Genomic DNA, 17,181 nt, shown 5'->3' on the forward strand with positions numbered 1-17,181 from the left:
TTCTTCCTTATATCTAGTCTAAACCTACCCTGTTTTAGTTTAAAACCATTACCCCTTGTCCTAACCCAGCTGGCCCTACTAAAAAGATTTTCCCCATCTTTCCTATAGGCCCCCTTTAAGTACTGAAAGGCTGCAATCAGGTCTCCCCACAGCCTTCTCTTCTCCAGGCTGAACAAGCCCAACTCCCTCAGCCTGTCCTCATAGGAGAGGTGCTCCAGCCCTCAGATCATTTTAGTAGCCCTCCTCTGGACCCGCTCCAACAGTTCCATGTCCTTCTTGTGCTGAGGGCTCCAGAGGTGGATGGAGTATTCCAGGTGAGGCCTCACCAGAGCAGAGTAGAGGGGCAGAATCACCTCCCTTGACCTGCTGGCCATGCTTCTCTTGATGCAGCCCAGAGTACGGTTGGCCTTCGGGGCTGCCACTGCACATTGCTGGCTCATGTCCAGAGTTACTACTTGTTCTAACACAGGGACAGTGGATAAAAGTGTATCACAGATTCAGAGGTCTTAGCTTTTTTCCACTGGCCAGTAACACCATACAAACTGCTCTTTCACCCCAGGTCATTCTTTCAAGCAACAGAGTAGAGATTAACTTAAAATGAACCTATTTCTATATTCAACAAAAACTCTACAAGTCCCAATTTGTTAAACTGAATCTAATCTAGATTAGCTTTGCATGAAGTGTTCTCTGTTTCCTACAGCAAATCACAGCTAGTGTCTTACCAGGGGAATTCTCTTTCTTCACAGGGAACTGAGGACCCTAGGTAATGTTGTTATAGTGGAAGTCAGCTGACAGCTTCTAGGTAGCTCTGAAGACAATACAGAGGTAGGTGTTCCTGGGCATCCATTCCTCCAGAGATGACCATTAAAAAAAAAAAAAAAAAAAATTCTTAACAAACAGAATTAGCCAGGGAAGTCACAGAGTGAGAGGACAGTGTTAGTGTCATAACTAGGTGGTGAAGTCAGCCATAAACAATTTGAATTCTTTTTTTCAAATATTTAGTAAATACATGCTTGTGGTCCTCATTTGTTTCTTTTCATTTTACACTCTAGTGATCCCACATTTACTTGTTGAGAAGGTTTACTGAAGGGGTGACTGCAGATATAATTTTTGAGTTGGCAAACAGAAACTTAACTTCAGTCTATACAAAGCAGAAAAAATGTGACTGATAAGTATGAAGAGAAATGGTTAAAAAAAAAAAGACTGTGAGACACAAGCACCTTTGAAGCATCAATGAGGAATATATTCTGAAAGTCTTCTTCCACAGAGCACATATATGCAAACAAATTCTTTAAACACATGCAATCTTCAGGATACAAAGGTATTTGAATATTTTTTAGCATAAGTATTGCAAGTCAGCAGTAAGCTGAGATATATTCATATAAATCTTTTATAGGCAAGTTTTTGGTTTAGATAATAATTTATGAGTTTTGTGATGTATTTAAAGAAGAAGAAGATTATATTTTAGCAACGAGGTAGGATTTTTTTGTGAAGAGCTCCTCAACTTACTTTGTAGTATTTTTTTATTTCTTCTAATCTAAGCTCTTCTCTGCAGATGTAATTTTACTCCCTTAAACAAGACAAAGCAAAGATATACAGCAGCATTAAATACTTTCTATCTATCTGATAGCTGGTGAATGGCTCATTAAATAATTTTCCATAGTCTTTTCCCAAGTTTTTTTTAAATATATTTTTTCAGAGACTGTCACAAGTGAACACTGCTTTTGACTACCTAGCCTCAACATAGCAAAAGTATCTTATTCTGGAGGCTGTATCCCAACACTTCATGAGACAGTGAATGTAGATGTAACTTCTCAGTCCTGTAATTCCTCACTAGCAGATTTCTTCTCTGCACCTCTCTCTTTCCTGTCAGAATGAGAATTTTACTTGGCTTCCATATCTAGGTCTCAGTTTTGTAAATACAAGTCTACCTTTTCTACCATGAATGTCCCTATTCAAATCAAAGGAACTGAATGCATCATTAAGTTGTGTATAAGTTTGTGGAGGACAGAGGGCAGACTCACCACTTTAATTAGCATTTCAAACACTTTAATCACCACTTGATTTATTTTTCAAATACTGTTGAATCGAATAAGTTATCCATATTATAAATGAAGTGAATGAACTATAACAACGTAAGTACGGCTATATGAGGGACATAACCTACATTCTGATGAGATAAACTAAATTAGCATTTAATAATATTTTTACACTCATAATTAATCATACTGGAAAATGGGACAGTTACCTACCTAATTACCTAGATGTTTCATCAAACCAGGTAACTGGATAATTAGACTCCTAAATCCAGTCATGTATACATTTAATTAATTGTTGTTAATTATTATTAAGTTTATTAGCTCTTACCATACACTTTCACCTAGACATTAGGAGCTGTTTTATGGTCATTATTTATTCTGCAACTGAGCTTATTCTGCCTGTTTATACATTTAAAACATAATATAATTGAACTGGAATATTTTAAAATAATTTTTAACATTCTTTGTTTCAGCTGTGCTTCAGAAACCTTGAGTCTTTCAACTCTGGATGCAAATGTGTTATTTCTCAGTGTATTAACCAGCTTATGCTGATGTCAGTTATATTACCTTGCTAATTGCTACATAGTTTTTAGGATTTGCCATCACATTGGAATAGACAAAAGAGGTGGTTTTACTAAAAAAAAATAATGAGATTTTAATTGCAGCAATTTCCCCATCTTTTTTCCTGATAGAAAGCTGTGGTAGTTTCTAATTTAACGTCTTTTTTCCCCTCCTCCCTAAAAAACCAGAGAAGTGTATCCTCATGAATGTGAAACTCTCAATCTCTTACACTGTTGCTTTAAAACACCTTTGACAGTTTACTTTGTTGTGAATATAGAGCATGTTTTATAGAGAATTTAAAGCTAGATTAGCCATCTTTCATGTGAGTAAAGTGTGAGGAGTAACTGAGGATTTTCCCAAGTGGAGATTAGTTTATCTTCTGAGAATCATTTAAGGGGAAGAATATCCATTGCTTAATGTAATAGTGCACACCAATCTGTGTCTAAATAACATGGTGACAGACTCATTAGAATTACCAAAAGCAGATAAGTATACCCATTGCAATATTTTATGTTGACCTTTTGGGAACCTAATGAGGTGGAATGAAATTAACTCATACCTAAGTGGCAATGAATGAAAAAAAGAGAATCAGTAAAGACAGTAAAAAAGAGATAGAAAAGAAATTAAGAAAGAGCAGAAGCAATAAGACTGTCATAATGAGCTTCAGTGGTTATTTTTAGTGCCAGAAAGAATGTGGAAATTAAGGGGGAGGTCTTAAAAGACCGAGGTAAAGTGCAGAGCAGAGAAAGGGAAGGAGAAAAGAAGGGAAATGGCAGTTGGGAGGTCAAGTACCAAAGAAACTATTGTGCTTCCATAATAAGGGAAGAGCAGAGCGTTCGGCAGTTAAGATAAATGCAACCAGCAGATGATGATTGTATTTTTTAAGAGATTTAGAAAGTTGACTTTTTCAGATCTGTACAGAAACCAAACACACTTAGAATCACTGAATCATAGAATCAGTTAGGTTGGAACAGATCTTTAAGATCATCAAGTCCAACTGTTAATCTAACACTGCCAAGTCCACCACTAAACCATGTTCCTAAGCACAACATCTAGATGTCATTTAAATACCTTTGGGGATGAGGACTCAACCACTTCCCTAGGCAACCTGTTTCAATGTTTGACAACCTACTTGGAACTTCCCACAAAGGCATATTTTGAATATATTTCATTTTGGAATTAAATGTTTAGAAAAGCATCATAAAAAGCTTTGTGAAAAAAAAAAAAACACCACATGGTAACAGGCTTCCAAACCTCAAACAGGGTGCAGTAAAAGATTGTTCAGATTGACTAGCTCAAATCCCATAAGAGGCTTCCATGGGCTTTTGTGAGAAGAGAGAAGAGGGAAGTTGGCTAATTAACTGTGGCAAATCATTACTCAAAGGACACAAGTACAGAACTCCTTGCCATGAAGCCAGCAAACAAGCAACTGTTCTAATTAAAGATTGATTTCTGGTTCCATCCCAAGGCCTCATAGCCTTCACAAGGCAACTTGTCAGAATTTTAGGTTATGAGGTCCACAAGAATCCCAAGAACACAAAAATAAATTATTCCCATTCCTCTTTCGACTGAGAATTGACTTTTCGTGGTAAACCTTGAGACATCTGACTGAATTCTGTTTGGCTCAAAATAAAATGTCAATCATGCATATCAACCAGTTATAAAGAACAGAATTTTCACAATGTAAAATCATTATTTCTTAAAAATACATGAAATAAAAAGGTGTGATAGATTGCTAAAATATAAAATTTTTCACTTTATTTAAATTTGAATAAGGTAGTTTCATTAATTTTGTTGCATTTAAATAGCAGTTTCTGGATTGCCTTTACTATGTGATCTATCAATCCTCTCCAGTTGCCTGAAAATGGCATTTGAACAAGCTGAAATTAATAAATACACATCTAGTTTCAAAATGTGCTTTGAAATTCCCAGCATACCAGATGAAGACATTTCCACTGTTGTCACTGATGGTTCCTCGTGTGACATTTAGATTGCACTTTTCTTAACCAAACTGTGAGAGTGGTCTCAATCTGTTTTCCAGATTAGAGTTTTGATTACATTTAAACCATTGTTTATTTAAGAGAATGAATAAACAGCTTAATGTGTTCAAATACTTGTATTACTTTGTCTTTGTTGGAACAAGTGATTTTATGGATCTGTGTTGTATTGTTCAGTGCATTTATGCACAATCGCTGTTTGCACTGCAAGGCAGCAAAGGAGAACATCTGGCTGCCTGCATTGTCCTGGATGCTGTACGTGAGCTCTGGTGGAAGACTTTGGAGGAAGGGCTGTCTTTCCTTGCAACTAAACTAGACATGTTTGGAGGGAAATACTTCTATAATTTGGCATGGGGCTAGTAGTAAAAGAAAATTAGAAAGCCTGCTGAGAAGACCAAAAAGCAGATACAGATTCAGGCTTCAAAGGTAACAGAAAGAAGTACTTTCTGGTGTGTCAGAGGGTACCTGAGGATGAAGAGTTTGCTGGAACCAGTAAAGTTCACTCAGCTGCTGACCGAGTGAAACTTTGAAAGATAGGACCCATTCTGAAAAGATATAGTGTGAGAAAAAGGTTGCTTATTGTATTTCTACTTATATCTTGTCTCATTCTGAAGATTCTTTTTCCAATTTTGAAAAGTTTCTGTTCTAATAAAAAAGACGGTCTTCAGAAGTTAAAATTCCCTTTGTGTTTTGAGTTTCTCAAATGGGTAAAGGAAAAAGCAGATTCACTTCAGAGCTCTAGTCAGCTCAGGAGTGGTCATAATCATAAAAAAACCCACAAGCACCAGTTGAATACACCAGAAGACTTTGTTCTCATTCAGACAGTGTTTCACATTGGAAAATATTTTTTTAAAACCCAAACGACAAGTATTTCCATGTTTGATTTGATTTAGCTTGTACCGCTTTGAGGGGAGGAGGTAGAGGAGTTAGGAATGAAGTTGAGCCTGGGAAGAAGAGAGGGGAAGTGTTGTTTTAATTTGTATTTGTTTCTCACTATCCAAACCTATTTTGACTGGCAAGGAGTTAAAAAAATTTTCCCCAAATCAAGTCTGTTTTGCCAGTGATGGTTATTGGTAAGTGATCCCTCTGTCTCTATCTTGAACAACTATGGTTTTCATCTTAATTTCTCCCCCTGTCCTGTTGAGCAGGGGGAGTAGAGAGCAGCTAGGTGGGTGTCTGGCAGCTGACCAAGTTCAAGCCACCACACACCCCTGCAGTGATGTTAAGCTAAATATAAAATTTGATTTTTTTTTTTTAATTTAAAATTGTCTTAAATCACATAATAGCATAAATGAAAACTTAACTTCAGGGAAGATCTCAGAACCTGGGAAAGAAAATATAATGTGTCTGTAGAGTCATGAGGTGGTATTTAACAGCCCATTTGAATTACAGGTCAAGTCCTATGACCTCAGGTCTTTAATGTTGGAAGAGATAAACTAATCAACACTGGAGGAAAAGATTGTGGGGGAAAGAAGGAGATGTGCATATCTTTCTATCAAGCTGCTAAGCAACAAGTGGTCTTGTAAGCAACATCCAAGGTCTTGTTATGCTTTAGTCAAAAGGTCTTAAAGGGTTTGTTATCTTTACAATACTTGCTGGCATATTTGTAGAGAAAGGAATTGTAAATAAATGAAGGAAAGAGGATTAAAGTAAAGCTAGGTTCTGATAATACTTTTTCCTTTGCAAAGCAAGTTACAGAGGGGTAAGCTGTTTTCAGGACAAGTGTTTCTGAGAAAAAATTAATTTCTTTCAAATTTGTTGCTGAAACAAAATAAATGCTTCCATTAAAATGTTTACTTCTTTTTGTTAAGGGAAAAACTTTCTGTCAGATGTTTCTTTCCTTTTTTTTTTTTTTTCTTTTTTTTTGTTGCTGCTTCTGCTGCTGTTGTTATTGTACCTGAAGGCAGGTGGAGTGAAAAGCTATGTTTGCTGTCTTGTAGAAGACAAAAGTTAAGCAAGAAAGATTCACAGAAAGAATGAAGTCGCCTTTCCATAGCACAAACATGACAGAGCAGAACAAGGTTATTTTTGCTTTTAGCATTAATTTAAACACACAGTCATGTGAATTTTTTTATCTTGGACTAATAGAACATGAAGCAGGAAGGCAATCCAGCAAACTACTTAGTGATAATAAGCGGAAATAGCTGTGTATTTGATTTATGTACTATCTAACTTCTCTCCTCTCAGAACCCCAAAACTAATGCTCTGATAGGATTCTATTATTATTTAAATGGTTATTTTTACTGAGTTTATGACTGTCCCTTTAATCACTGCCTGTCCTACTTGTGTCTTTTTTTTTTTTTTTTCCCAAAGAAATTAATTAATTATGTCCTGAAATTTCTATCACACAACATGAAATCTCAGGACCATGTATGGACATCACACACTGGAACTATGTACAGTGCTCTACAATACTCTGCTGCCAGTGGAGGATCATCATCTTTTTGCAAACTTTGCAGTTGCATCAAAGACTAAGTGATCTGCTCAGGACAAGACCCATAGCCAAGAGTTAGCCATGTACCTGACTGTAAACAGTGTCTTTGAGCTATCTGACCCCCTGGAAGTGAATGTCTGTCTTTTTTTCTTTTCTTTCTTTTTCCTTTGAGGGGGACTAGTCTGTTACCAGAACATAAATTACACCTTTTACAAGTCCATGAGACAAATTCTCCTGAGTCTCAAAATCAAAATGGCAGTGAGAATGTTCTGCATCTTGGTGCTTCATATATTCATCTGAGAAGTGGAGTAATAGGGCCTAATCTGTCTTCCAATTAATATTTCAATCTGGGAAGTAGAACAGGGCCAACAAGAGGTATTGAAAATTCTGATTCCAGAGTACCCTGAAAATCTTCCAGTTCAAACAATCTCTTCAAAATAAGAAAATGTAGTTTTAAAATCCTCTCAGACTCAGGCGCTAGTTTCATGTATGTTTAGTTGGCATTGCCACCAAAAAAAGGAGAAATCTATCCTTTTGGTTGTTTGTACTCATCCCTGTACTACATGGGCACAACTACTGAGACAGACAACCAAAACATTTTCTTCCCATTTTTCACCTTCTCTATCTCCATACACAAACCTACCACATCTGTTTTAGTAGGAAATTGTTGTGGTTTTTTTTTCTTTTGTCATTGCAATTTGTAACAAAAAGTAATTTAATTTCACATCATAAAGACTTTTCCTTACAAAATGGAAATGTTACTCCAATATATACATTTACAACCAAGTTATGAATATTATCTGCATACATGTACAGGACTGTGGTTGTGCACTTGAGTTCACAGCCACACATAAATATATGTATATTAGAACTGTTTTGTTAATTACATTTCCTGTTTACATCCTTGTCAAAATAGGTACATTTTTTTTTTTTTTTTTATATTTGAGAGCTTAAACAATGAAAGGTGAAATAACTTCATGCTCCTTTCAGATGAGTCACTGCACCATCTTTGTAGGGCAATATTAATAACTAGGATGATAAAGAGCACTCTAAGCCTTCATGACTGCTTCATGACTGTGATTCATACAGCTCACAGAAGTACCACATCTGGTTTTTACAAAAATGTAGTACATCTTTAAAAGTAAAAGGAAAACAAAGAAGAAACCAAAAGGGCAGAACATAAGGGTAAAGCTGACTGAATAGCTTCCTGGGTATCTTAGGTACTTTCTATTTGTAATGGATGATCCAAGTTTGGATCTTCCAAAAAATTCCACTTGGAGGAAAAGAATGGGTTCTATTAAACCTACTACTAAAAGATAACTCTGTCCGCTTTTTGACAGTTTTGCCCAAGTATTTTCTAAACTGTGTTCACTTATCTGAAGTCTGGCCACTCTCTGGTTTTCAAAATATTTTGATGTTACAAATGTACATATTTCCAGCTGTAATTTCAAAACACTCTGTAACTGATCTTTTCTTTTGTGAGCTATCCAAACCTAAAAGTGTCATTAATACTCCTGATTGTTACTATAATGTCAATTCCATATTATTTTTTTTAAATGCAACTTCTATTTTACTTTTTGTTTGTGATAATTCTGATCATTTTCTTCTCTAGCAGTGTCAAATTGAGAACACTGGGAACACTAATCTCATTCTCACATGGGGATGGATTGACAATAACACACTCTTAAAGTAGATCAAATATATCCCGTCCTCTCAGCAGGCAGGAAAAGACTCAAGCAGGAGTCAGCAGAAACAGAAGAAAGAATTCATTAAAAAAAATAACAAAGAGAAAAAGAGAAGGGAAAAAAAAAATCTTAATTCTATAATTTCCTCAGGTAATCCTGTATTTTAAGAAAGTTATCAGTGATAGTCTAAATAATAACTATGCACTGTACAAGAGGGAATAGAATAATTTTATAAATATTCTTTCAGAAAGTACCCCAGACTATGGTGATTTTCATTTTACATTTAGTTAAATACAGGCAAAACTTAGGGCTTGGTTTCTTAAGTACTCATTTACATAGGTAGATCTCAGTGAATGACTCCTGAGAATAGGCTTTGGTGGGAGTGTTAAACAGAGAACTTTGCAAAGCAGGCCCATTTTTTTTTGTGACAGACAAACCTGTTTAAATTAAAATCTGTGCTTATGTTTGTATCCATCTGGATACTCTGCTTTCTGAGCCAATTTTTCTAATTCTAAAGGCAGTTTGGCACAAATGTCTGTTTTAAATAACTACTTTCAAATACTATTAGCTGACTATGAAAGAAGAAAATTGAACTAAAAACTTCTCCAGTTTGCATAAGTTGTAAAAGTTAATAGATTATTTGGAGAGATAATATGGTTCCTATAATAACTGTTTATTGCTCGTCCCCATAATGTACTTAACATTAGAGTTGATTTTAGGCTATAACATTCTTCTATGTCTGACTGAATATGAGCCTGAGAAGAAAACCTGAAACCTGCTCCTGAATTCTGTGCATTTATGAAAAAAGGTTCAGAAAGTTCTGAAAACCTTATTCTCTTCTCATTTTTACATAGTAGTTTGTACATACAGTGAAGCTAATAGGTTATAATAGTGAAAGAAGAATAATTCCTTGGAGAACTGGCATATCAGTTCATCTTACTATAGAATCTGAAGTAATCTATAGCTAATACATTTTCTGAAAATCATCGGATAAACCTAAGGGGTTTGCAATGTTTTTTCACACTTAAGCATTTGTGATTTGTAATACAGTCGATTACTGTTTCAAAGTAACTATAGCCATCCTACTGAGTAGGTAATCAAATAGTTCCTCCTCAACTTTCTTCTTCTGAATTTCATATAAATTTTTAATTAATGCCTTACATTACTTGAGCTTTTATGCAATTACATGATAAATTATTCAGTTTTTGATCTTATGTTTTAGACAGATGTTAAATCAAAGAAGTTAATGATTAAACACATTTTAATAGATTTGCCACTGTAGCTTTTACTCACTTTAAAAATAGTTTTTGATTGAATTTTAGTGTTCATAAAAGTGAAAGGCTAAGAACCATGTTTTTCAAAAGGCTCTTTACTGAGCCTCTGACTAATTACACAGTTCTGTAGACATATTACTTATATTCCATAAACAAAAACTTAGATGAAAAGGAATTAAGTGGCATTAAGCATGACCCACCCCCCCAGCCTAAAAGACTTAAGAAATAACAAAGTATAAGACACTTCTTAACCTCAGCCTGATGGTCATATGATTTCCAGAGTCAGACTCCACACTTTAAAAATAGCATTTTTTTCTGCTTCTAAAAGACAAAGAAACTTGCTAAAATTACTCACCATTAAAATATAAAGCAAATCTTTACCCACTGTTTTTCTGTGAGCACTACGCCATCCAAGGACTGTTGCAGCTCAGTATCATTCTATGTTTCCTCTGCAGAATTTCTCTTTGAATGGTGGCATGACTGTCAAAATAATAGGATAATATGCAGGACAACCAATTTCACTTCAGATTCCTGCTCTGGCTGGCTGGATCCAACATATTCTGTGCTGCTGAGGAAGTGCAAAACCACCAAAACAGGGGGAACAGATGCAATTCACTGCAGTTGCTTGTTCTGAGGAGATCTTCAGTGATAAATCTTTACTTATCTATGTGTGATAAGTTCTGATTTTGAGCTGTTGTGCAAATAATGGGAGAACATGACCCAATGTTGTACTTAATGAATGTTGATAGCAAGAGTCAGGACATACAAGCACAATGGACATAGAATCATAGAACAGGTTGGGTTGGAAGGCACCTTTAAAGGCCACCTAGTCCAACCCCCCTGCAAGGAGCAAAGACATTTTCAACTAGATCAGGTTGCTCAGAGCCCTGTCCAGCCTTGAATGCTTCCAGGGATGGGGTACATACGACCCCTCTGGGCAACCTGTTCCAGACATATACAGTGGAAATTAAACTGTTACAGTATACAGCCATCTGCATTCAATGCAATCAAATGTTAGAAGTCAGTTCTTCAACCAGCATCATCTTTAACTTCTGTTTGGTAGTAAACTTGGAAAAATGAGAGTGGAAAGCAACTGACCCTAGCTTTTATAGCTTAAGTTATCGGTATGCTGCCAGCTCTGCCCAATGGAACTGACTGTGTCCCTGCTCACAGCTTCCCATAGCACCTGTGAAGCACAGGCCAAAGAGCTCTTTCCTGTTCTGCTCTGTGTGTTGCTCCAGACACTGGCATGCAGACAAAATCATCCTATCAGTGGTTTATGAATCTGTAATCCACTCTCTATGCACCCAGGAAAGCTGGATTCAAGCTACCTACAATAACATTAAAATTCAACATAGACTGGCACAGTTTTAGAAATAATCTTCATAATAATGACCTCCTCTAGCAAAGAAATAACAAAACCCAGTAAGTTAGTATTTATTTGTGCCATGTCATGTAAATTGAGTTTAGAGGGATAGAAAAAGGGGAGTACAACATAGAAGAAGAGTTAGAACTTGCACTAGCCATGTGAAAGTACCTGTGTCACAAAGAAAATCTTCTGAAGTACTGTAAAGCTTACAAACAATTTTATTTAAAGATCAAGTAGAAATCTACCAGCAAACACAAAGGTTTCTTCCTGGAAATAGACACATGCTGACTTTTTGACGTATTTTTTTCCCCTTGTCTTCAGAAGGGGTTTTTAGCATATACCTTTATTACTCTCCACAAGTGCATGTAATTTCTAACTACCTTCACCTTCAAATAGCAAGCCCATGTACAAGGACAGCACTTCCACGCTTTAAAGTAATACACAGGATGTTAAGTTATGTGAGAGGAAAACACTGTAATATTCAGTCTGAAGACTGTTTATAGTTCCTTCCATTTGTATTCCTCATACAAAATAAATATTTTTGCTCAAAAAATTTCCCACAGGGAAAAAAAGAAACCTTTACACTTATAGCATAGAAATATGAAATCTCCACAAAACACTCAGTTTTGTTTTCAAGTATACTCTTGGTTTTGTATCGTGAAACAATATGACATCTTTATTTTAAATATTATGATCAGAGGGGAGGAAAGCAAAAAATTTAGAAGTGACCACCCATGACGTTGGTTAGACTACAAACTCAGATGTAGATTCAAATATTGCAACTTTCTCTCTAAACAAATATTTCCAAAATTCCTAGCAATCACAGTCTGAATCACTTTACCCAGAATGGGTCATAATACAAATGTTATGTCGATGCAATGCTGTAATATGCCGACCTAACCATTTATGGTCTGTGCCTGCCATTTTTGAGAATGAGAGAGAAGAAAATGTGTTTGGATTTTCATATATATATATATATATAAGGCTTGGGGCAGAGTGGTTGGAAAGCTGCCCGGTGGAAAAGGACCTGGGGGTACTGGTTGACAGCCAGCTGAATATGAGCCAGCAGTGTGCCCAGGTGGCCAAGATGGCCAATAGTATCTTGGCTTGTATCAGGAACAGTGTGGCCAGCAGGGACCGGGGAGTGATTGTGCCCCTGTACTCTGGTGCACTGGTGCATGGTGCACTGGTGAGGCCACACCTTGAATACTGTGTTCGGTTTTGGGCCCCTCACTACAAGAAAGACGTTGAGGTGCTGGAACCAGTCCAGAGGAGAATAACAAAGGTGGTGAATGGTATGGAGCACAAGTCTTACCAGGAATGGCTGAGGGAACCGGGGTTGTTTCACCTGGAGAAGAGGAGGCTGAGGGGAGACCTTATCACCCTGTACAACTACCTGAAAGAAGGCTGTAGCCAGGTGGGTGTTGGTCTCTTCTCCCAAGTAACAAGTGATAGGATGAGGGGAAATGGCCTCAAGTTGTGCCAGGGCAGGTTTAGGTTAGATATTAGGAAAAATTTCTTCACAGAAAGGGTTGTTAAGCATTGGAACGAGCTGCCCAGGGAAGTGGTTGAGACCCCATCCCTGGAGGTATTTAAAAGACGGGCAGACAAGGTGCTTAGGGACATGGTCTAGTGGTGGGATGGCAGGGTTAGGTTAACCGTTGGACTTGATGTTCCTAAAGGTCTTTTCCAACCTAAGCAATTATATGATTCTATAATGCCTGAATAGTTTTTTACTTATGTACCTAGGGTAGGTCATCCTTCATATCTGTCAGTGAAAGGCATTCTGATTTAGATGGCTAACATGAAATAAGAGTAAAGTTATATCTGATTTCCCATCTTACTCTGAAAGACAAGGCTGTGTATAACATAAAGTAGAAAAATAGAGGAATGACAAATGCAAAATGCAGAACATCATTTATAAACTAGTATTTTTTTTTGGTAGTTCTACCAGCATGTATTTTGATATTGCTCCGAAGTTGACCAGGCAGAGGAAAAAGGCATTAGCAGAATTCTACAGAAATGATCATTCTCTCACAATCAGCTTAATGTTTGTATGTATTGATAACTAGGTACCACAGATTTAGGAAGTCAGAAACTTTTTAATACATGATTTCCTGATTTTTGAGTCTAATATAAAGGAAATACTGTAAGTTCATCTCTCCTAACTTCTGCTTATCTTTTAATGTTTTAATATATATACATATATATATATACAAGTAATATATTGTTTCTTAGAGCACCGTTTGTTCAAAGTTCATCTATTATCTTACAGATTTTAATGTAGTTTCAAAGTATCCTTTCTTATATACATTTTGTAATAAGAAACAAATATGGTGGTTTTTTTTTTCATTTTCCCAAGACATCACACAATAACCTTTACTATTTTATTCTGAACAGTTTTCCTGACTGAAGAACTTCTATAAAATGAGAATTTTCACACTCTGACTAATCAGAAAGTGAAAAGGTGCAAGTTTGGCAGGAAGTGATTTTCATTTGAAGTAAAACTCAGCCCACACAAATTCACACCTGTAATACGCATTGCCTGAAATAATAAAAAAAAATAAATGTGCACTTACTGGATAAAGTGATTTAGCCTTCCATGTTGTATTTTTTAAATATGGTTATCACTGGAAAGCAGATCTCTTCGGACAGAAGACAGTAAAAGTATAATAGTCCATGTACACATTTATGCTTATTTTGCACTTGATTTTATTATCACTATTGCAGTTAGATGTATTGATGAGATTAAAGTAGAAAAAATGTTACTAGGAATTTTTTTATTGAAAAAATATTTGTCTAATTTGTGGAAAAAAAAAAGTCTTCATTTCCCTGATTCTAAACCATAAATAAAATACTCTTAATTTTTTATGACATTATCAATACAACATAAAATGAAATGTTGATAATGTTATGCATATATTTAATGTATTGGTAAATCTAGAAGCTGAAATATTTCAACCAGGAAAACAAATCAGAAAGTAACTCTTTGATATTCTGATGAAATTTAGCATTTTGATAATTTCTTTAAAGTTTGATTTTTCAATTGTTTATAATCCTCATCAGCCACAAATGAAATTTTATTGCATAGAGTAATGTCATTTGGTGTTGTGTTCTTGAATCCGTGTGCACTTTCAGGGCAATTGTTTTCTGGGTGGCAACCCCTGAGGCTATCTGGAAATGCAGATTACATTTTCCCCAGTATAGCAAAAGGTTGCTGTAAATCACACTGCATATTTCACCAGATCCTGAGCCGGGAAGTAGGTTGGAACAAGGAAAAATCTCTTTAATTGCATTCCATGTAAATGAATTCAATCATAGTAATGAGAACCATTGATAAGAATGGTGAGAAATGGTCTGTAAACAAAAATCAAACAATTTTGGATGAATAAGCAAGTTACTATTACATCTAACATTCACTTTCATATCTACTGGCATATTAACAAAGTTATTGATTGGATACTTAAATTTATTCAACTGACCTTTCCAGAACAAATATAATAACTTCAGGATAAGACCATTATTTATATTTTACTATTTTCTTAAAAATCAGCCTGAGGGGTGAAGAGTACTGTAAATTTTTAATTTAGTGAGCCAAAATTAATTTTATTTAAATCCTCTATGAACTATGAAGTTTTGAAATTATTTCTCTTTGGATAAGAAGTAAATTTCTCCATTAAAATTAAATACCCTTGCTGCCTCATAGAGATTTTCTACTGAACTTCAAGAATGTAAGGACTCTTTACCTCAATATCCCTTCTCTGAGCAGTTCTATTTTTATACTTCTTCAGGGCTCATACCAGAGAATATAAACACATGATGTAGGAGGTGAACTTGCTCACAAAACAAAGATCCCAAAATCTGCATTTTTGTAAACTGAGAATTTAATAATTTTCTTCATCAGTATGAAACCAAATCTTGTTGCTTTTGGGAGTCAGACTTCCCACTCAAAAGAACAGTGGAGAAGCTAGCAAAGGCTGTGACAAGACTGAACATGAAAGCAAAAGATTTACAGAATTAATCAACAGGAAACGGCTATACTCCTTCCCTGAAGAAAAGGCAGGATATAATCCTGCTGTCTTTATTATCAAGCTCCAAGCATCTCTCTCCGTGGGCTGAAACATTGTTTACTTTTTGATTCTATCTACCTTTTTCACCCACAGTTATCTGCTGGCAGGGAGCATGGAGAGTATTTAAACCCTTCAGATCTCTGTCTACAAATGAACAGAAGATTCTGGGATTGAAATAAACACTAATAAAACTTCTTTTGGAATTAAGGACTATCTCAGAGGAAAGCATTGATAAAGGATCTGGAAATTATTAGCAGGAAATATTTTATGCCCATAATTTTCATGCAAACAGGTGGGCAATTCTAACAGATGTACTTTTATATTCATGGGGTTTGCTTCCAGAGTGCCACATGCTCAGAATGATACTAGTGCACAGGCTCAATCACAATTTATCTGAACTTTGAAGGAACTTTTTTTCTGCCAGTAGAATTGATGCATCTCTTGGCTAAGCTCTACTTTCAACAAAGAAGGAGGAAATTCAAAACTGAGTCAGAATAAGTGTTCCACAGTAAGATATTCAGCAGAGCGCCTCTTACACATATACTCAAAAATAATCTTTACTAAAGAATTAAATTAGTGGGCTAGATATATGCAATCCAAGCTAGCAAAGTTTTTTGTTTGCTCTTTGGGCTTTTTTTTGTTCAAATAAAGAGAATTTCTTTTCCAAAAGATTCAAAAGACAGTATTTTTCCATGTAAAATAGAGACTTAGAAAATACTAGCTCTACAGTTGTTCTAGAAACCTTAATTCTGTGATATGAATGAAATAATGTTATTTAGAAAAAAAGGTAGAATGAGTATTTCAAGTTGATCATCTTGAAAACTGAAGAATGGGAGAAAACACTGTAATAAGCAACTGCAAATTTGCCAATTCATAGCCCTACATATACATAGTCTTTCCAAATAACTATTTTCATGGTCAACCCACAGCTTGCTTGTTATTTTTTAACTTGGTAAACACAGTTGTACTAGTACCTGATACAACTTACTGTGCGTTAATAGTGGAGGAGTTCAACACAAAAGGTTGCATCTGGAGCTACAAGGCTAAATACCTCTGTTAGCTTGCCATAACAGATGGGGAGTTACAAGTATTTTCAGAAAGGAGGTACTAATACACCATGTTTTGCACAGCGAAGCTCATGGGTCCCTTCCTCCATGTGGAATATCTAGAGTGTTCTCAAAGTAGAGTACTGGTTACCTTGATTTCAGTAGAATTACTTTGAATTCTCTTTGCCCCAAAAAATAATTTAAAATAAACAAAGAACAAGCCTGAGAACATGGGACTAATTAGGGAGATTATGGCCACACTCCTATAACCACAATGCAGCTTCTTTATCAAGGAAAAGTCTAGACTGTCTCTACAATGCTGTCTACTTTGCAGATAATTTCAGACAAAGTAGCTGATGAGACAGCAAATGACACATGCTTGAACATCGCTATTATAAACTGATCTTGCATTTAGATACTATGCATATTGTAAAGGAGTACATACAGTTCCTTGTTTAAACTCCACTCCTACCCAGAACAACAGATCCATGTACTATATGATTCTGAGTTAGAAGTTTTATTTAACTATAATGTGATTTTAGAGTTGTATACAACAAAGAATAACGCTGTAACACTGCAATATCAAACACCACGTGCTACATACTATATAGACATTACTTTTAATCATACTGTTCAACTAAGACCTTCACAAATAGTTTTATTTTTACCACTTTTTAAAGAAATCACACTTTTAGGAATAAATGTT

The sequence above is a fragment of the Egretta garzetta genome, unplaced genomic scaffold (genome assembly GCF_000687185.1).
Source record: "Egretta garzetta isolate BGI_Z169 unplaced genomic scaffold, ASM68718v1 scaffold817, whole genome shotgun sequence".
In the NCBI taxonomy this organism is placed as follows: domain Eukaryota; kingdom Metazoa; phylum Chordata; class Aves; order Pelecaniformes; family Ardeidae; genus Egretta; species Egretta garzetta.